The sequence below is a fragment of the Dermacentor andersoni genome, chromosome 9, assembly GCF_023375885.2.
Source record: "Dermacentor andersoni chromosome 9, qqDerAnde1_hic_scaffold, whole genome shotgun sequence".
Lineage (NCBI taxonomy): Eukaryota > Metazoa > Arthropoda > Arachnida > Ixodida > Ixodidae > Dermacentor > Dermacentor andersoni.
This window is the reverse complement of record NC_092822.1, coordinates 30,422,445-30,445,000: the sequence shown is the minus strand read 5'-3', so window position 1 is coordinate 30,445,000 and position 22,556 is coordinate 30,422,445. Positions and strand designations below refer to the sequence as shown.

General features: G+C 43.3%; 1 long non-coding RNA gene across 3 annotated transcripts in view; it reads left to right on the top strand.

Moving 5' to 3' along the window:
- LOC129383815 (uncharacterized) overlaps window positions 1–22,556 on the top strand; it is a 309,376-nt gene that overhangs the window by 220,547 nt on the left and 66,273 nt on the right. Inside the window, exon 3 of one of the 3 annotated variants that reach the window (XR_011890280.1) lies at window positions 1,629–1,952. The exons of the other annotated variants lie outside the window; for them this stretch is intronic. This is a non-coding gene — a long non-coding RNA (uncharacterized lncRNA). Of the gene's footprint in view, window positions 1–1,628; window positions 1,953–22,556 lie in introns of those variants that run through there. 3 annotated transcript variants of the gene reach the window in all.

Here is a 22,556-nt window from a genome sequence, read left to right as displayed (position 1 = left end):
TGCAGCCAGCGAATGTATGTACACAATGTATACATACAATGTATACATACAATAACAACGTCTTAAGCAAACACGTCTCCCCGTGTGTTATGTGGACTACGCAGAAAAACAGCAGTGGTGCACGCAAGGCAACGTTTCACACCAACTCGCCGCTCTCGTATTGGACTAAATGCTGCAGAAGTTACACATTCGCCGCCCACAACACCGCTAATTATCGTCAATCAAAGCAAACACCACACAAAGCTGCGCCTATATCGATTCCCATAGTCCGTGGGATCCGCATAATTTTTTTCATTCTGACTTCCCTGGCCTTTTGTTCTTCAGCGGCAAACTCGTTCGGGTTGGAACGAGCACAACAGGCTTGTTACAATGGTTGCCCTTGAGCGCGGTTTCGACTTCTACAGGAATGCTTTACGGCAGTAGAGGTGTAGTGAAACTCATCGTGAAATGGGTATGTGTGTGGAAGGTTAGATCTTTCTGTGGCTTGCACCATTGTCCTTGCATTGCATACCGTATTGTACGGATGACGTTGCATGAAGGATGTGCGACGTATAGAAGAGTAGCATGAGTTCTCGGGACAACGACGTAGAGATAAGGCTACTAGACTGCGTTACCATTGCGTCCTCATTCTCAAATTCGTCGCAGGTGTTCACCACGCATTTGAAAAGAAATAGTATCTCGTAGTACGATAAGGTGCTTGTAGAAACCCCTTGCGTGATTCTGAGATAGGATTCCATGGCAAGTTCCAAGGCAACAGCTGTCGCTGGTGCACCTTCAAGAAAGAAACATCCTTTCGAAATCTTATCGTCGCGAAAATGTCGCGTGTTGAGTGTTTTCTGGCCCGTTCACTTCACTTGGGTTTTAGAGAAACAATTAACTAAACTTATAAGATCGAGAGACAACACGAGAAACTTGAATAAGCGCCGTACCACATTCGCTGATGTAGGTACGTGTGGTAATGCAACAAAATTGATGAGTTTATCGCATGGGTGTTCCGAATCCACCTGTCGCTTGCTTGTCGACAACTGGACCTCCTGAAAAATTTATCCTCACTGTGAAAGGCGGAATCCCAAAACAGCGGCGCATGGAGCTTGTTATTATCTTCCTATGTATTGCGGACAAAGCTGCGATAATCAATTCACGCTAGACAGATTTTCTATCCTGCATACTGGGACCAGCCAGAGCACTTGCCAAGATAACAGCAGAAGGTGACGTGTACCTGTCACGTTCCCACGTTCCATTATTCACATTGTCCCGTTCGTGTCCAGTTGGCCGCTAGAATGTGCCTCTGGCAAAACGATGATAAAATAGGCGCCATTTCACAAAGGACATAAGAATTTTTTTTTCGTGAGCGGAAATGCCTGAACGCTCCATCACGTACTTCCAAAGACAGGTGGCCCTTTATATAGCTAGTTAAGCTGCAGGTGATGTTAGCAAATGCAGTGATAGCACTGGGATGGCCTGCATGACCGTGTATTAGTGAATCATGACGGCACCTGCAGTTTAAACTTTCAAGTTATGTTTCTTCAGCGAAGGCAGTACCCGCGAGGGTTGGAAAATCTCGTTGTCTACGCTGACAAGCTGCCTGCGTAACTGTGCGACAGTTCTTTTTTTCTTTTTTTTTTCAGGTGCCACGTGTTCCCGACGGGACATTTTGAGCGATGGTGGGTGGTTGTAAGTTATGCTCACCGAACTAAGTTTGCCATAACGAAGTATCGATCGGTGTTAGTCAGCATTCAGAGCGCCGGAGTACCAGAATAATGGCCTGGAGTGTGTTTGACAACCAGTTGTTCCCACCGTCGCGAGTTAGCTTACTTGTCTCCTTTGTTTACATTGTCATCTTGTCACAGGCTTACGGCTATTGATCACTCCGATGTGGAACAATTTTATTACCAGATTGCTCAGCGGCACGGCGACTAACGCTGAGTGGCTAATAAAAATGTTTCTTTTTATATCCTGTGTTCAATACGACGAGTTTCAAAGCAAATATTTTATATACCCCCCCCCCCCCTTCCTCTCTGATCCGCGGACGTTCAATACCGTTTTTGACTACAGAAAGAGGCAGTAATGTGCTTCTCGAGAAGCCAGTGCGGTGTTCGAAACGGCTATCCAGTGAAGCATGGTTATGTTTTCGGGGCTTTCTAATGCTGCGATTTTTGTCCGTCTTATTCTAATGAATCCTTATCTCGCGCCGCTCGACAAAGATGATTTTGACGGTGTAATAAATGGGACACCAGTTCGGCTGACCGCTAAATAGGTGTTCAGCATTTACCTTACTGCGTGCTGTATTCATCAGTATGCGGCGTTGTACACTTTCGCCGAAGCTTCTGTGAGTATATATATATATATATATATATATATACTCTGCCCAGGCTTGCTAGCTGAACACGCCTGCCCAATAAACTGTGAACTGTTAATTATGGACAATACGTTCCCCGGACAACTCATGCAGTTTCTGTTTCTGCAAACACGTTCATTCGCGTATTTATTCAAGATAATATGAATTGTGGCACCCACTTCCATAAGAAAACAAAACATACCAAAGGCGCGAATTGTTTGAAAGGCAAATTTGCAGGCAAATTTATAGCAATAACATAGTTGCTTTTATTAGTGCATGCTGATGAATTGGCAGACTCTAAAAAGCGAAGATATGCCCAGCGTGAATCTTATCTCGATTACATACCGACGCCTGCACACAGCTTGCCGCGCCGACAAGTTGCAGCAACGAATGACAATCTTCCGGGTGCAAAGAGGCGATTGCACACCCGCTGTGTGATAATAAACTCTTTGGTGCGCCCAGGAAAAGTGCCCTGCACTATGCTCGACAATCTCGACAACCGCACCCCATCGGGGCACTAAATATGAAAGACAGTGATAGCTGTCAATTTGCTTTCATTGTGTTTCTCTGAACAGGTTCTTTTCATGTCTCCTCTTCTTTCCTCATAATTTTTTTCTGCCCTTTGCCCATCCCCCAGGGTTGAGTCGCGAACCAGACAGTTACTCCGGTTATATTCTACGACTTTCATCTCTCATCTCTCTCTCTCTCTCTCTCTCTCTCTCTCGCTCGCTCTCTCGCTCTCTCACTGTATCTTTTTTTGTTTTTGCAGCAAGGACCGCCACAGTTGCAACCACCAGAAAAGAGAAAACTAGTCTTCCCTTTAATCAGACATGTGTTAATTCTACCTCCCGTTACGTGACGCCTCCTCGACGTTGTTTACGAAGGGTAAATCGTTTCAGTTAGAATCGCGTTGTCCCGGCGGATAAAAAGAGAAGTAACCAGACTTGCAAGTGCGTTCCCTTGTAGCAGTACTGTGAAAAAAAAAGCCACTTTCGCAAACTCATGTGAACTGTACAAGAACTCTTGGCGACGCAAAAATGTCGCGGCAAGGAGTGTGGGCGTGCCGAAGAAGGCGTAACACTTTCTGGCACTCGTAAAAGATGCGCGCAGAAAAAAAAAGAAGACTATGTTTCGAGGCCCTCTCTTCTCGAGAGTATGGTATTTTTTTTAATGTGTTCCACAGTGTCTAAATGTGACGCTGGCAGCAACAGTGAAACCGTCAGAAACAGTTATTTTTTAAAGTATTTTTGCGCGGCATAAACCAATGGGCGCGGAAGCCGCTTCTTCGGATACCTTTTATTTATTTATTTATTTATTTATTAATTAATTTATTTACTAACACTGCGAATCAAAACTTGGGACCATTATGTTGTTTCAGCCTATGCTCCGTTGGTTCATCTTGAAGTCCTAGTCTGTTCATATTGTTTGCTGGCTATGTGAACGACGTTTTGTGAAGTCTTTGTCTTGTTGGGTAGTGAATGTTGAGAAGCTCCTGAAACACCCATTTTTATCTCACTATGCTTTGGCACTTATGTGCGTATTGGTATCAACCAAAGTGGTGAAAAGCAAGTCAGCTCAGCCTTTATGGCCGTGAAGCAGGGCGGGAGAGAACAAATTAAGCTATTCACTACTGTCAGGAATCACGTCAAGGTATGGGGTATGTTTTCTCATGTCCAAAGATTTGTTCGCGTCTCCTTGAGTAGCGTTAGGCGCGTAGTAGTCTAGACTCAAGGATGTATACTGTTGACCTACAGTCGCGAGCAAGCGGGTTCCCGCCCTCTTCGCCGGCATTTCTAGACGTCTGTTTTATCTTCATCTGTCGTTGCCAACCCACTATAAATATGGGTGAACTGGGGAAAAAAAGGGAAGATAATAACTTTGCTAACGTGGCATGTTTTTAGCGCAAAATATGCTTGCTATATTTTCAATTGTCTTTACACACGTTTTCCGGTGCCTATGGCTTGTTTCTGGTTGCACATTTCAGCCTTCACTATGGAACTGTCTCAACGCTTCCTTGTATTGGCGAGTGATCCTTGTTTTGGTGCGCAAGCATTCTAGGGCTGCTTGCCTCCGAACTATGTACGTCCGTCCGTCTGTAACGCGTAACGCAATACACTTCACAGGTACACATAAGGTCCTATGGCGATATATATCACAATGCCTTATGACTCCGCATGTCTACTGAGATTTATGATCATGGCTGTAGAACACCTACAGTTACAGTCGGCATAGAAAGAAAGTAGGCCACTTAACTTGGCGCCGCAGCAAATAACGCTATCATGTTTCCGAAAAAAAAAGGAAATCACAGGCCTGCGCCGCTCACGCAGCAAAGTCCCAGTGTAAGCTGGAGGAACGGATCTATAGGACCTCATTTTTCGGCAGCACGCATTAGAGGGTCTTCGCGGCGAAGTGTATTCGCGTCGTTTTTACGAGAACGATGGTTTCACATAGGAAATCATATAGAAAACCCACAGTTGACGCAACCAATTGCCAGCGCAAGAAAGAAAGCAGACTGTACAGTTGCCAGAAGTAACTATATATGCCGCGTAGAAGGAAAGCAGGCCACTACAGTTCCCACAACAAGCAACTATGTTATACAGTTAGCGTAGGAAGAAAGCAGGCCACTGTAGTTGTCGCAACAAATGTACCATATTGCCGGCCTTGCCATGCAGTCCGCGCAGGAAGAAAGCACGCCACTACAGTTATCGGAATAAGTAATTATTTAAGCCTAATTAAACAAGCAAATAATGAAGCCTAATCAAGAATAAATAGGGGTATTTAAAATTAATTAAATCAAATTTCGATTGATGGACACTACATAAATTAAGGCTGATCAGGATTAATCAGGGTTAATAAATATGGCTTAGGCGTAATGAATATTATTTACGGTTACATTACTTAAGTGCAATCAATATTAATAACGAATAGTAATTAGGATAAGCGGCTAATAAAATTAATTACCATGACGGAGGGCAAAGAAAGCTTGCGCACCATCTGACAGATCCAAACAGGGAGTTTATTTATTTTTATCCTTTCTTCAAATGTTTAACGCTTTTCCCGTATGGAAATATGTGAACACTGCACGAAGTGTTCTAATGCGTCCGCTACATTTATCATAAGGTGAAACACGTTTATGCTATACGCTAGTTATTATCAGTATTTTTCTTTTGTTCATCTCCTTATTTCGTCGTGTAATTTCTGCCGGTTTACTTGGCTATCAAGTGTTGTGGAAGATGCGACGACAAGAATGCCAAAGTTTAGAATATCATAAGATAAATTCATTGATCATCCACTGAAACAATCAGTAGAAGTGACTTGGGAAGTCATCAACCAAAACGGTCAAACGTAAAACTAATTCTTCCCCAGGATTTTGGAGAGACCTAGCATCAATTTTGACCGCGTACTACTACCCTGGCCTGAAAAGCTCACATTGATCAACAAACTGACCAGCCATTATAAGTTGCATGAAGCCTTAAAATGCGAAGAAAGAAACTCGCTTTCGTAATTTCTGTGTCGAAATGCACATGTAATTTGCATCTGTTGAAGTTCATATGCCACTGAATAACTGGGACGGCACTACGGTCGTCGTGGAGGTTCGCAGACGAACGAGACGTAAGTGCGCTGACGTTTGCACAAAGCAATGATGAGGCAAACGTAATGGGACTACATCAAACGGTTGCAGAACGAACAAGATGGAACTAACCATGGTCGAGCTTTCTTCTCTCAGGATGTAGAGGCGGAATGCGCCAAAACTTTTGGAATGGAATAAACAAAGCGAATGAACGCCGATCACAGTACTCCGTTGTTCGAGTTCCCCAGAGTGCTGTGGATGCGACGAGATGTTATAAGCAGAGTACCGAACCCCCCAAAAAATATTTTCGTACGAACCTTAACTGAACTAAAAACGTTACGGTTATTTTTTGTTCACTGTGGGACAAGACCGAAAATAATAAAAAACAGTTTTCCGTTTCCTGTTGGCCAACCTTGGAGTATCTCATGCATACATTGCTTGCACCTTTGATTCAATGATTCTACCTTATTCGCAAATGCGCACGACATTTGTTCACATTTTAGTAGCGACAGCACGGTTTGTTATCTTTGCATCGTGTTAGGTAGGGGGCGGGGCGGCGTAGACGTGTTGATGATAAGCTCCTGAGCATTTGAAATTCATGAGCGCTTAGTCGTTCTGCGTGGGCAGAGAATATGTATTTACTGAAATTGGGCGCGTTTTCTAGTAAGGAAGTTGCTTTTCATCACACTGGTTTGCAAATTGAAGCGTGTGTGTGATAGAAATTGCGTGTTACTTTGAAGGCGGGCTTACGCAAATTGAGGCTTTTTTGTTTTTTAACTTCGGGCCTGAAGACGAGCATGCGTCCATTTCTTAAGTCTGTCTATGCAGCTCAGAAGCAACGGCGAGTTTTTATACAAGACACATTTGCTGTTTTCTTGTAGTTACTTTTTACAGTATGCAAACAACATAAACTGGTTCGAAGCTGTTCGGACCATTGCCTTCTGGCTCTGGAGTTGAACTGAACTGAACCGTTACCGCTGAAGTAGAACGGAAACTGAAGTGCAAAATGTTCCAGTTAGACGCTGATTCTAATGCAGCGCAGTTACGCAGTGCATAGGCAGCTCGCAATGAGAACGCAGTGTTCAAATATGCAGCAACCGCGCGCGCACTGACGTACGCCCTTGACCCAATCTACAGGTGGCAGGAATTCCAGAATAAAGTCCAAACTTGGCATTCCGATCTTTCTCGTGAACTCGTGAATTTGAATTTGTTTGTATCAATTACAAAATTAGGTTTCTTTTTATTGCCGTGTCTGTGGTTCCCATAGTTTTGGTCACGGGTCTACGCAGTAGTGACGCTGGGAAAAGCTATTACGAGCGTTGTAGGCCCGTAGAGTGATCGTCACGTCGAGCAGACACAAGCCCCTGACATTTTCATGGAGCGACAAGGTCAATGGTAGCGGTTTTTGCAGGCGACGATTGCGGCGCCTGAATTCTAACTGTAGTTGCACTGACGAGCCAAAAAAAAATGTTTGCTTACTAGTACGAAATGATATTTTGGTGAATGTTCCCATATACTTTAAATTTAAAAGTAATAGACGTCGCCTGAATAACTAACTTATAGTTGTTTAAAAAGTTTAATGCGTATCGCAAGCGCAACGACGTTTGTGCGAGGCATTCCGCTGAGCAGACGATCGACGCTGGCGTCGTCTGCGTTCCAAAGATATACCCGTGCGTAACGTTCATAAGTGCTTGTGCAAAAAGATGTTAAACACACATTCCCACCACATATGCCTGGTGAACATAAGCTGCCTGTCGTGTCGCTCTATGAATAAAGACATTCAACCGCATGGTGCTGTCTCTGGGGCGATCAAGATTTGGGGCTTAAGTTCCTGCACTTTTGTAGCTGAAGATGCCACACCACTTTGGTCACAATATTCACCAAACTGCAAGTCAATTTGAGCATAACCAGGTAGCTTTTAGAACCGAGCTTTGTGCCGAGATTGTTCGCCTTTTGGTCTACACTGCCCACTCTCCTTGCCGTTTCCCGTTTGAAATATTAAATACGCGTTCCCACCACATAGTTCGTTACCACCACATTTCCACCCCTATATGCTTGCTTCCAAAAGCTTAAACATTAAAAGAGCAACGCTTTTATGTACTGATTTGTTTGAAGCATTCCAAATAAATTCTGCAGCATAAAGGCTTAGCTGACAATTCGATTACCAATGCTGGCAGTGCGCTCTAGTAGTTTCGATGGTGGCGACACCTCAAGGCTTGGACGAAAAACACGCCGCAGGCATGCAGACGATGCGCAGACGACAGGGTGCGCGGGAACACATTTATAGTATGGCGTTCACCTTCCCTGTTGGGCAGAACTGTTCGTGGCCACCACAGCGCCGCCGGGAACTGGGAAAATAGATTCCACAACCGAGCCGCGCGCCCATCCAAGCAATTACCACCTGAACTGAACAAAAGGATGTTCCTTCCAACCTAAAATTGAAGAGCCACCCAAGGCAAATGCAAGAAATAACTTTTCTTCCTCCTTTCATGAGGTACATGCATGTAGGCGTATAGAGAAATCTACACAAGTTTTCTTTTTCTTATTCTTTCATTCCAGTACCAGAATCTCCGTACGCATTTTCAAGCTCTCCGTTTCTGGCAGCGGTACACTGACACATCGGCAAGCAAAATTCCCTCAGGTGTTTCTTGCCGTATGGACTGGGCTTCCATTCCTTTCGTTGGAAAGAGACGAGTAGCGTGTTTTGGAGATATTTTACCGTTGCCTTCGTTTTCCACTAACCGGCTGCTAACTGCACCGTCGTTCGTCCGCGACAGCAGCCCATGTTACCCTCAGGCCGCCTTGATCCCTTTGCACACGAGTCGGCACCTTGCGGTCGACTGATTGCGTTGCATTAACAATTACTTATGCTGTGCGTGTTTGCCATGACAAGCGACTACTGATGTACTTAAGGAGAAACTTTGTTTGATGGTGGCTAGAATTACGCGAGGGAAAATACCTTGAAATAGTGGCACATAAACGTACTTTTATTTTATAGTATTTTTATTTATTTTATTTATAAACGGACTTTATATTTTTCTTTTGCACCCTACCGTAGACCAGTCATTTGGCTCTATAAAGATCTATCTGCACTTAGTAACTTTATGGAACACACCAAGCTTAAAGCATACACGTCTACACCGACTGGACCCACCCCTTCGACTTCGACCCCCATCTGGACTCTCTCGACTAGAAACAGCAGTACTTTGCCGACTGTGGCTTGGTGTCGCCTACACAAGATCCTTCGCCTTCCGAGTCGGTATGGACGACAGCGCGGCTTGCAGACACTGCGGCGGCGAGGAGACCATCGCACACGTGCTCTGCCACTGTCCTCAATACAGCGCGCACCGGCTGTCACTAGCGACCACGTTGGCACGCCTTGACGACAGGCCACTTTCAGAACAGTCAGTTTTGGAATGCCGACGTGAACTGTCGTCGCAGCAAAAGTCAGTCAAGGCTTTGTTGACTTTTCTACGTGACAGTGGCCTATTAGAAAGACTATAATGACCCCATTTCATCCCTTTTCATATTTTTTTTGTCACGCTTTTATTTTTGTCACGCTCTTCTTTCCGTCTTTACTCCCCCTTTCCCTTCCCCTAGTGCAGGGTAGCAAACCGGAGGTTTTAAGTCTGGTTAACCTCCATGCCTTTCTCTCATTTGCATCTCTCCCCTCTCTTAGTATTTTCTTAGTATTTCTGTTTCTTTTGATTCTATGTGAAAACAGACTTCTTAGCGGTTTGCTGAAGAATGTCTACGTAAATTTACCGAAAAAAAATTTGTAGGAGCTAAAATGCTGGAGCTGCTCATAGACAACCTGCAGACTTCGAAGGATACCGTTTCTAGGGTTTCAGTAGTTCGTATATCTGTGCGATTGAAAGCTTGTTGGGTTATGCATGAAATAAACACAGCGATGCGCTCGCGTGTCCTTTAGACCCTCATTAGAGTGAAAGGTCCGAGCTCCTGATGTTGGAGCTTAGACGGGATTGAAAAAGCAAGGTAGAGCGACGTGGAATGAAAGTCCACCCATTTTGATGAGCCCAAAGCGCCATTACTTTATGATTCTTGGTAGTCTTTTCTATCATATGTTTCTATTTTCTTGCACTCATCAGGTGAGTTGGACTTATTTGCCGGAACATAAAACACATAACCTAAAACACATGAAATACAGCAAAGTGGTTTTGCTCCTGTGTTTCACTGGCAGTTGTCAAGAACGCCTAATAGAAGAGAGCGAACGAAGATAAGCTTTTCATGGCCTATTTAACAAAGTAAACGGGGTTAATCATCCAAAACAACCTAAAGGTGAACGTAACAGTACCCATTCAAGACCCAACAGTCGCGCCACACTGGCTATATAGCGCCTCGCCCCTCAGAAGGAAGTCATGGGTTAGATTCTTAACAGCATTCTGACGCCATTATGATGGGGCTGAATTAATATTTAAAGAAAACGCTTACGTATCGATATGTGGGTGCGTGCGAAAGAGCCGCATACGCTCGATATTATCCAGCACATAGCAGTGTTGCTTTCGGGAGTTAAACAAGTTCATCAGCGAAATTTATAACTTCAACTCTTGCATTCAGAGTTTTAGAATTTAGGCTAAAGGAGGGCATAGGTGCCATGGATCTAATGTAATAACTGACAATGACTGTTGAACGAACGAAGCAGAATCTACCAGTAGCGTACGTACCAAAACTATATCACTCATATGCTGGCAGTAATGTATTACAAGGAATGTGTGGCATACCATAAAAAAAAAAGAAATATAGAAAGATCGCGCATTGCCGCTTGCGTAGTGTTACAATGTTAACAGATATCGAAGCCATCCAGCTGGAAAGGCCAAAATTTTTATTGTCTGTTAGAAATTTTGTCATTTTTTTTCATGTTGCCGCATTCCCGTCGCTCTTCTGGGCATTCTCGATAGCAGTGTATGGGCCAGGAACGGGGGACATCGTTTCCATTTTAACATGATCATTTAAATTTGGTGAACTGCTCACGAATATTTGTTTTTGGTGCATTTATGTTTTGTTTGTAACTGTTGTGACTGCAAATGCTTATCTTTATTCTTTGTGGAAATCTTTAACATATCATAGAGCACATATATGAATTGGGAGAAGGGTAGTAGCCAGCGCCGGTCCAAGGAGCAGCAGCACCTTCTTGAACGGAGGTGATTCAAATGAAAAAAAAAACCACACCTTTTACGGTCAATAATAAGCATCAACGTCAAAGGCAGCACACTCATTTAGCTACCACGTTCATGGCTTCCTCCAACGCTTCGATCTTCACGTGCCCAGAGTCATTAAAGAAAACCGGAATATCCGACGCAATGCGTTATACATATACGCTTAACCTCGCTTTGAGCCTTCTTACACGTGCTTCGTTTGAATTCTTTTTTCTCATCACATCCAGCGTTCACATTCAGATCGTTTATTACAATGACTCGACGCAGGCCTTTGTGACATTGCCCGGTTGTTTTGATCGGGGACCTTATTCGAGACCACGCAGCCGGAAGCCATTAACGCGTCGGGTTTAGAGGCAAGCCGCATTCTTTAGCGTCCACAGAAATAACGGAACATTCCCGACACGAGAACGATAATGAAGAAACGAAACAAAGAGAACACGGGAAGAGTGACCTTAGTGCTGTTTGCTACACCATGAAAGGTAAACAACACAACATTTTCTTGGTTGTTTCATTTATTCATTCATTTCAGACATGTATATAGGTAATATTATATTTAATTATGTTTTCTTCACTGCATTAGAAAGGTAGCTTTATGCATTTCTTTTATTTTACTTGAATTTTTAGCCCCCTCCTGTTTTGCCTCTAATGGTAAAGCAGGTACCAAATAAACAAACAAATAAATGTGTGCACAACATGGCTGTGCATACGGAACAAAATGAAAGCAACTTTACTTCCCTTATTCCTGAATGCATCGCCACGGCCCAGTATAATCCCAACACATATTTGCGCGAACAAACAAAGAGAGCTGCACAAGCTGTTTATTCTTTCTCTTATTGATTTGTTTGTTTTATATTAAAAAATATCGTAAGACAGGTACACAGAATGGTGACGGTCAATTAAGTCACGCTGGCCTGCACACCATGCCTCGGTGCGCCCACTTTTAAGCAGCTCATTCTGCGAATCATTCGCTCGTGCTTTCAAAAATTTAGCGAAATCACAATATTCAGTTTTTTTCGTGTTGTAGAACGTTCGAACGCTTGCGAGCTACAAAAACATGCGAACTGGCTGCCAACTCCGCAGGTCGCGCTGTGACAACTGGCAGTGATACCGGCAGAACGTTAAGCAAAAATGCAACTTTCCTTTCTTGTAATGGATTTTTCCTCGACATTTACTCTTCCCTTACCTTGAAACAATTTTCGTTAGGTCTAAGACGGATTTAAATTTGTTTTAATGAATGCGACAGAACGAGTGTGAACACCAATAGCCGAAATGTCTTTCTGAATATAGCTTAGAGTGGTCGATATTTCCCAACATCTTTTATTGATTTGTAAGGAGGTTCTTATAAGCGCTATTTAAGTACTTCAAGCTCTGACTACCCGCTATTAATAAAGCGAGAAGTGAGATGGCCTATGACACTGTAAGAGCATCCAATTACCGTGATGTGTTCTCCGGGCATTTGTAACCGGCTGGAAAGGCTTCCCATGTAGTCGAGCTGTTTTACATTTCAATGGGCTTTGAACATCACTCTCAAGGAAATGAATATGGAGTTTATATTGACTTTGAATATCATTCTGACGGAATGAATATGAGTTTCATATTAGTTCCCCATATTTGGCCAGAATAACAGGACAAACGTGTAATTATTGCATGTTGTACTGAATGCTGGAGTAGGGGAGATGCAGGAACTTTCCCGAAAGAAAAATGTAAAAGCGGGAGACTATGAAGATAGGAAGGTAGGCACGTTAACCAGAAACCCGTCTGAATGGCTACCCAGTACTGGGTGAAAGAGGTGGCGAGAATAATAAAATTAAAGATATAGGCGGTTTCCAGAATACATGCGCGCTTAAGCAATGCGCCACGTAGTCAGTGCAGATCATATAGGCCTATCCATGCATTAAAAAAATATAACAAATACGTCACGTTGAAGTGAGGAAACGTTCAAAACACAGTCAATCAATCGTTAGGGTGAACTATATTTTCTGCAGAAAATAATCCTAGCGGAGAAAAATGTCTCATAGGCATGTTTAGCAGGTTCCGGGGTGAACAAGATTACATGTGGAAACTAATGTACCTTTATTGCATTTAAGCTTTCTTTTTTTGTTGTTGTTGGCTTAGTATATTTGCGTGCCTGTGTTTGGGCTACTTTGTGTAAAGATACATTTGACATTTAACATAATTTTTGAAGTTTAGACATTCTCGGTGTTCCTTTGTTATTATTTTGTGCTTGTCAATTTTTTTCTCTTTTATAATGATAACCAATAGTTTTGCTCTGCTTTTCTGTTTCTGTCCGTCTGCGTCAAATGAAAGGGACCATGGAGCTCATGAAGCCCTTTTGTGCCATTTAGCCTGCGGTCCTTAATATCTCTACTCTTTTTAATTGTGATGCTAGAATAAAGTGATTTCATTTGACTTTGGATGGTGAAACGGGTAACCTCGTCTATATTAACCCTGTCGTGCGAAAGTTTGCTTTTGTTTTAGCCTACGCACCCGTTTGTACACATTTATTACCATGGGAAATCCATTGCAGTGCAACTGAGAAACAATAACAAAGAACGTTATATAATTTGAGGCGAATAATATAATAGTAACAAAGCCTTGGCTGGCACCATACAATAATGAGCACTGGATGCAATGGTCGCTACGATCACAATCGACTTATTGGAGTCCCTTAGCTGTGCAGTAGAATGCGCACAAAATGTTCAACATTAACACACACTGAGCGCCCCCCACACACACAAACACAAAATCATCGAAATACGTAATCTCGCTTCCAGATAGGTGAATGAACGTGTCGGCTACTCAGTGAATGCCCTTTTATCTCATATAAAATGGCTCCAAAGAATTCGTGAGCAAGTTTTTCATATAAAAGAAACGGCATGCATTGCGTCAGCGTCACATCTATCGCCCTCTTTGGAAGCGAGATGAGGGGTTTTGATTATTTTGCTTTGTTATGCGTAACTTGTGCGCATAGGCAATATTTGGTGCGCTTTATTCTACTCGGCTTAATTAGGAGACTCCAATAAAACAGCTGTGAGTGTAGCGCCAGGGGTGTTCCGTCCTCTGTTCTTTGTTATATCTTTCTTTAATTGGCTGCAATGACTTCACCAAAGGATCAACCAATTGACCCAAGAAGTAGGTGTTTTGAGTTAGCAAACAGCTGCAAAACAAGTATTCCACATCTTCATGTCAGGAAGGAAACTTCTATGTGAGAGTAATGCATGAAATACGAATATTTTCTTGAAAATTTGTGCACCTGTCTTCACGAATTTCGTAGTTTGCAACTTTCTCACGGAGAGAAATACGTGACGTAATACTTACATAATGTCTGAGCTGTATAAATACTCAAACTACGTAATAACCGTCGGTCTAAGATTTTTTTTATTTACAATTTGTTATCATGTGTTCAACATGACTTTATATGAATCAGATAAGTATGTTTACTAAGATAGTTGTTAGAAATACGTTTTTTCCAATAAAGTTAAGGCTAACATTGGCAATTTGATTTCTTTGACTAATCGTGTTATCTATAAAATGATGCGAGAACAAGACTTAGGTAGCGAAAAAAAATAATTCCAGCAGAACCCACCTGACGTTATGCGTCGATGTTAATGCGATGAGCATTGCATCAATGTGGCGACATAATGTGTTGCCACCCCTAAAACGCGCGTTATGTATGAGGCGTGCATGTTGCCGGGCTCCCTTCTTGCGCTACCCACCATACACGCTGCGCCATCTGGTGACGCCGCCGCGAAGAGCGCCTGTGGCTCGTGTGTGCGCATATATTAGGGCAAGGCTGTTTGAAAATACGTGACGCGTTTTTCGAATGCAGCCAATACCAGAGGAAATTTAAAGGAGTTCTATTTTTGCTCGTTGAATTGTGGCACATGCCTAGTGACACAAGCCAAGTGACCAAAATTGGCGCGAAATAGTTTCATCAAAGGGCGACACATAACCCAGTGCCAAATACCCGATCACCAACGTTGACCTCCACGACTTTCCTTGAAGAGCGGCACTTACCCAGCGTTACATGCAAACTGACCCAAGTTGAACCCGCGGTTGGTTTCAAACCCAGTTCCATCAGCACAGGAGACTGACGCTCTACCCTTTAGACCATGGACTACCTAGTTACTCAAATTGACGGGAAAGCGGTTTGAGACAACGATAGATCACCACCGGAGAGGGCGTGAAGTGTCCTAAGAATGCTAATCGCAATTAAACGGCTATAAAATGCCTAACTTGAACTTGGCGCGCAGTACGGCATCATCGGAAACTTAAGCTCAGTAGTGAGCGTAGCGTTGTTCAGTACAAATGCAGTTTTCGAAAGCCGTAGAAACTTAACTCCGAAGAAACACACTGCTCAAAGTCCTCAAACTGTTATTCTGAACAGAAATCCCCATCTGATGCAACTTCCGTGCACACTAAGGAATGGGAAATTCACAGCGTGGTTGAGCAAAGAAACGAATAGCGGGGTTAATGTTTTTTTTTTTTTTTTTATTGGTGATCAAAGCATCATTCGAACGCAAACCATTTCGAAAGCAAGTTTTGAGAACGCATGCACTACGCACGGGAAGAATCCCTTTTCATGCTTGTTTCTCTTTTCGTGTATCGCTTTTTAGGCATTTTTAACGAGACGCAATCCCCTGCACCGCGCACAGAACTGTCACTCTGATGACTACATTATGTAGCGCAACTGCAACTAAGCACCAAGGCTCACAGGAACGGAAATTTGAGGTGATCAGTAGTGATAGAACAGGAAATGTCGCTGGAGTTAACGCTTCCATAAGGCAATTCTTCTTTGTCAGGAAAGCGACGCAAACAAAACCTCTTGTAGAAACGTTAACTGCAATGAAATTATTTTTTTGATCGCTGTTCAACGACTGCAACTGATTAGAAGGTGTGACGCGAGAACGTGCGGCAAGGCCAATATATTTGCGAGGACGCGAATCACTTCCGCTAAATGAGAAAATAGCAAATTTCGCAGCAAGAAAGGAACCATATTTTTTTTTTTAGTTTTAAGTTTGCCACATAACAGTAAAGGCGCCCCATACTCTCAAGTGTTAAAATATATTTTTTGGCTGGGGGGGGGGGGGGGGTTTCTTCTGCAGAGGAATAAAATTTTTCATATTACCACTGCCGGGCTAACATCCTTCCTATGAGTGAGCACTCTTGAACCTGCCTTTATATATGGTCCGAAGTTCTTATCGAACACGTTTTTTTTTCCCCGCTTTTTGTCTGGATGTGCGACGCTTGTGCAGGTTTTGAAGCCTTCAAGCATGATACGCTGAATCCCAACTTCTTTGGTTGCTTTTCGTAGAATAATAAAATTGTTTCACTCATTCGCTCTCTGAACACTATAAGGTTAACTTACTGCACCTGAAAAATTATTTACTCGCCGAGCTTCTGGGAGCCTTCTGCGCCGCGAAGATTCTCGATTTCAACACACTAGTTCCTTCGTCGTTATTAGGTTTCCTGTGTGCACAGAAGGGCGAAAAGAAATGATGTGCGGTAATCGCGAAGACGGCAGCGTTATATTGAGCAAGCATCCCATGCACCAAACTGCTTTTTGTTTTGTCTGTGGTGAGGTAGTTCAGATCGCCTTTGTAGCGAGAGAGCACCATCACGTGCATTTTCTTTTTAAGGAATTAACCACAGAATGTGAGCGTTGCTGAAAAAAGGCCAGCTCTCGCTTTAATATGCTTGTAATTGTGAGCAAGTAAACGTAAATATTTTCGTCCCAGGAATGTATTTGAATCTTGATGGCCAAAGTGACAATAGATGAATGTTTCGGAATTCAATGTAAAGTTCTTACGCTTGGGCGAGAAAAAAATAATTCTTTCGCTTGTAACTTTTTTCACACATTTTTTGCGGAAATCGATCTTTGTGTCTCATTATCATGAGCTTCCTGTCCACCATACGATGGCAAAAATTCAGGAATAGTACTTTGCTCGTCACAGCAGGGAAAACGCTGTGCGTACAGCAGCCGTGCTCACTAAGCACGTTCTCGAGAAAATGGCGGTGGAGGTGTCCGCTTTGACAGTCTGATGTTGTTCGTGGAAAGAAGGGATCGTTTGTGTGTGTTTCTTAGTGTGTGCTCACTATGGGCTTGCAGTGTGCCTTACTGGGAAGATGTACACACGAATTCGAATAAGAAACTCATGGCATCCCCCACCCCAATGGCGTTACACGTTGTGGTTATTTGGAGGAATATATAAGGGGGCGGTATACTTCGTTCGCCTGAATGCAAATTAGGCACTGAGGATGCCTTGCTTAGATTTACCCCGGTTCCATTCTCCTTTTCGAGTGTCTACAACAGCTCGTAGGTGCGTCGTTGCGAAACATTTTTGTGTTATTGTTGCCCGAATGACCATGGTGTTTGCACTCGGAGACGGTGGTGGTGGACACAGACAACGTGCTCGCACCACTCTCAGCTCCTTTCGTATGCAGGGCACAGCCAGGGAACGTGTGAGTGCCTCTGGGGTTTTCTCTACGCCTGAGCAGCGAGGGACCCTGAAATGCCAAGAAGGAATACAGTGACAAGGAAAGGGACCATCTATTAGAATGTCACGCTGTCATCACCGCTTTCTTAATACAAAACCTCTTATGTAGCTTGCCAGACAAGCCTATGAAGTAGTCCTAGGTGGTATCCGAAGTCTAACTGCTCGGAGGAGAAAAAGACCTTGGGACGCTGGACACTGAAGTTGCTGGGCTGTCTTACCTGAGAGAACTTATTCTGCGATCTACGTAACGTAGATTCTGAAGAATGAGGGTGTGGTGAGTGAGAGTAGCCACCTGTTTCTATACAAGAGCGGGGAACGCGCGTGAGATAGCCCCTGAATATCGCTGGGAGGTCTTGACTCTATCGTTGATAATGATGCACTCCCTTTAAAACCGGTTAGAATTTGTTCCATGAAAAAGCGTTGCAACTATATAGCGTGTACCGCATGCAGAAAGCAATCGGAACATTGCCGCGCTGACCAATATACTATACTGGATTCCGCGACTGTAGCAGGCCGAAGCCGGACTACTGTGTTAATTCACATTACTACTGCATTGGACAACGTTGGCCCAACCATGACTACTTTCGAAGTGCAACTTGACCGTACGACACTAAAGGTGCCCACTTCTGCGTGTGAATATTGAAGTGTTTTTCAAGCCTTCTACTGAATTCATTCATTCATTGTATCTGTATAACTGTGCTTTCAATGTGCCGTAAACTACTAATGTCACAATAGGAATGTTATATATATATAGTCGGTTTGAGGCGTTGATTTTGGGCTTTGAAGATCATTGTGTTAATATATATTTCCAATCCGCATTATCTGTCAATTTGCACCCATGCGTAGCACGAGCTACAAGAATTCTGAATTGTTCTAAGGATAGTTTCAACGTTTTCCTTGTTTTCGATAACAGTTTTTGTGGAGGCGAATCCCAACTAAACTGTGTTTTTTTTCTTTCTTTCACGATAAAAAGGATCGATGTCAGTATACATATCGCGCCCGAAGAGTCCTTCTCTGCCTGGTGATTCGGTAACGCCACTACATATAGACAGGTACATGCTGCCACTAGATTTGTTTGCTTTACTGAAGCCGTGACCCAGCTTTGTTGCTTGTGCGTTGTGCATTGTCTTGTTGCTTATGCTCGTTGATCACGTGGCGGCGAACCCTGAGCCCAGGACTGTTGCTATAACCCGCGCGAGTGTTATATATATTCCTTGATGACATGGTTATATCATCATGCAATGCCAACTAGCCTGGTCTCACACCTTGCCTAGGACTTAAGATGCCATTGTCCTTTTCAAAGAACTCAAGGCTGCGAATGAACACAACTGTAGCAGTACGTTGAATTTTCTAAAAAAAAAGATATCATGCACAACGTATGGTCTCGGGTGGGCCTCATTGACCAAAGCATCCGTAGTGTTTCTGATCTACGCGTAAAAAACAAAAAAAGAACATGATGCGCGTTCCGTTATGGGGACTACTGGATGATAGTATATCAGCCGTGTCGAAGACGAACACGGAAATCAGTGGTGCGGCTGACGACTTTAACAACCCAAAAAGACGAAATAACCTGCTGGCGAAGGGCTTGCCAGAATTGGATGGGGCGAAATTTCTGGCGACTGAGAGAACAGGGAGGCATTTTATAACTACTAACTTGAATTAGAAGGTATAACTTATTGACATCGAACGTGCCCGTCTCCTTTTCCCTCATTGGTTCGTCTTCACGCGCCTTATCGTTAAAAATTTCGGAATTATAAAATGAGCGACCAGAAAACAATGTGCCCAAACTGAAGGTCGTGCCTAAGGTATGGCTAGAGGAATATTACTTGCCAAGAATATAGCAAGGACGTCAGAAGCTAAGAGAGCTTGGGAAAGCAGCCGCGTGAACAACGTACGTTTTACACTTCGATGTACCTAATTGCAGCGGAAAGGCTCATATGATGCACTTTTACCAAGTGTAAGGCAAGGCACAGAGCGAGCGGCTTGATAGATGACAAAAATGTTCAGTGCAGCGCAAAAAAAAAAAAGAAACACATCTATCTATTCTTCTCGCCAACCTTTCCAACACAATCCCAAAATCATATATGGTAAACGCAATGATACACACACATTCTGCAGATATCCTCAATGGAAGCTATCTCTTCCTGGCCATCATATTTCCCAAAGATAGGAACGAGGGCAGAGGAGGAGGTGTGATGGGTGGCGTTAAAAGCGACTGTCAGCCATCTTTGGTTACCGCTGCGACCCCACTACAGCTGATATGAGTGATGATGCAACATAAGGACATCACTTATGATTTAGGTGCTTTGTAACACCCTATGAGAAGCCCTACTGACTTCATGGGTGATTTCTAGCAATAACTTTGATGCACATATCCAAAACACATCCAAAATGAGTAATAATTTAGGCGATTACTTTAACTACTCCGGCAATAACTGTGCAACACGGTCCGTCAGCTCCTCAAAAAATCGCTGTGAGTGTTCCAGATTACCACATATTTTTGAGTGTGTATCACCAAAAAAGTAACCGATTACAATTACTTCATTAGACATTTTAGATTACAGTTGCCAATTACTGCACCGCGAAAGTAAGTAAGGAATCACTCAAAAGTAATCGATTACTTTTACGTTACATTCCTTCAAACGTTTAATAACATTGCGCAGATATCATAAAGATAATCGGCCTGGAACATTCAGGGTGTCTTCTGCAGCCCATCATAGATTATTTCTACTAACAATTGCTTTTCAAAAATGTCCTTGGTCATCTTCCCTCCTTTATGTCGTGGATGCGTGAGGAGCGACACTGAAAACTCGCTCGATGTGTGCACTAGGAAATAGAGCGTTGTTGTAACGCACGGACATCTAGAGCACCAGACTAACGTCCCTCACCGTCGGGTCCTCTGTAAAGCGAAGCACTTCGTTGCTGCTGGCTCGTGAAGAAGACGGTTGGGCCAATGAAAATACGTAAAAAGCGTCCGTAAGTGAGATCCTGGAATTAACGTCCTAAGAGGCGCTCTCGATTGAGACATGCAAGCATTGATTGGATTCATCGACCAGCATCTCATGAAGCCTTTAACACGAGGAAAGCTATATTAAGCTCCCGGGTCTACCTGTCCGAAGTGCGTCTGCGCGGCACGACTTCGGGCCTCCTACAGCAGTTACCGCCAAATTCGGGTTCCCGAAATTGCGTTAAACCTTACAAACTATCTAGCCGATTTCAATAGATTAAGCGCCAAAAGTGACGGCACACAAGAAGAAATACAGACAGGACAAGGCGCGCCTTGTCCTGTCTGTATTTCTTCTTGTGTGCCGTCACTTTTGGCGCTTAATCTATTGAAAGCTATGCACCAACTAGCCCCACAACGTGTTTTACTGCAGTATCTAGCCGATAAAGTAACAAATTTCATGTAATTCGATACCGAAAAAAAGTAACTGTAATACAGTGAGATTTATCGTGTGATAAATGCAATGGGTACATTACAAAATTACCAGGAAGTGTAACGAATTGCAAGTAATTAATTACATGCAATTCGTCACGTACAAATCTGAAGCGAATCTGGTCTAGGATGCACCATCGACAGAAAAGATGGCGCGTGCTATATATTAACGCGCCATATTAGACTGCCGCAGAATTGCAGCCAGGGCCCTGTCACTATCACCAATGAACGACTTCGAATAACCTCACACCCGCCATAGTGGCTTAGCGGCTATGGTGTTGCGCTGCCAAGCGCGAGGTCGCAGCATCAAATACTGGCCAAGGCGTCCGCATTAAATGGCGGCGAAATGCAAAAAAAAAAAAAAAATGAAAAAACACGTCACCTGTGCCCCATGCACTGGAGGCACGTCAAAGATCAGCAGTTGGTCAGAATTAATCCAGGGTCCCCTGCTACGCCACCGTGCCTCATAATCAAATCGTGCTTTTCGGCGCGCAAGACCCCCCGAATTCAATTCGGTAACCTGCCACATGCCAGTTACCTTTGTTAACACAGATTTCATCAGTCCTTGGAATCGGCATGTCTTTCTGATGAGTACCAGATCGCGCTTGTGTTTCGGTGTTAAGGTCGGGCGAATGCGCTTGTACCGATAATTATTGACCAATCTCGCTCACCTCGATTTGCTGTAAGTCGATGGAGCATACAGTCAACACCCACACATTGTTCCACCTAAACGAAAAGAATATACCGTCTGAACAACAAGGATTTTAGCACAAATAGCCTTGTTAGAGACGAATATTTGAACTTGCAACTGGCACTCAAAACTCCTTGCACATTTTACACTGCGGCGATGTCATATTAGTAGATTTCTCTGACGCTTTTTGATCTAGTGCTCCACAGGAGTATAAATAAAGAAGTTCGCAAGCGGAAACTTGACGATAATGTCACGTTTTGGACCGAAGAATTTCTTTGCGTAGCGACTTTCGACACTTGAAGATGAAGTGTTGAAACTAGTGTCACTTGTCTAGTGCCACTTGTCGGCTGCCAATGCGGACATGAAGCGGCATGCTTACAAAACACTAATTAGGTGGGCGCTAAATATCGGCTACCTAGCAAGCAGGCTTGAATCTGAGCAGAACAGACAGGTAGGCTCATCCTGTCCATATCCTCACGTTATGAAAGCGTGTCAATGTTTAAGCGATGACTTAGTTTCTCTAATGTGGAACCACAACGCATCACGTCTTTTGAAGCAATGGTATTTTCACTACATTTTATTCAATACAATGTTATTCAGCGTGATTTATTCAACTGGTTAATTTTGAAATGACATTTTCAGTACTATGCTGTTTTGCTTTGTAAATTATGAATTTCTACTATATCATCGCGGAAGTCTCTGGAAGTTACTCTTCCTTTTTTATTATATTTTAGCACAGAATTGCCGATGTTATCTCAATCCAGTTGACATTCAGCGACCTCTGTATGTTTTGTGTGCATGAAAATGCTGTTTCAATGACTCTCATTTTATCGTGAGAGGAATTTT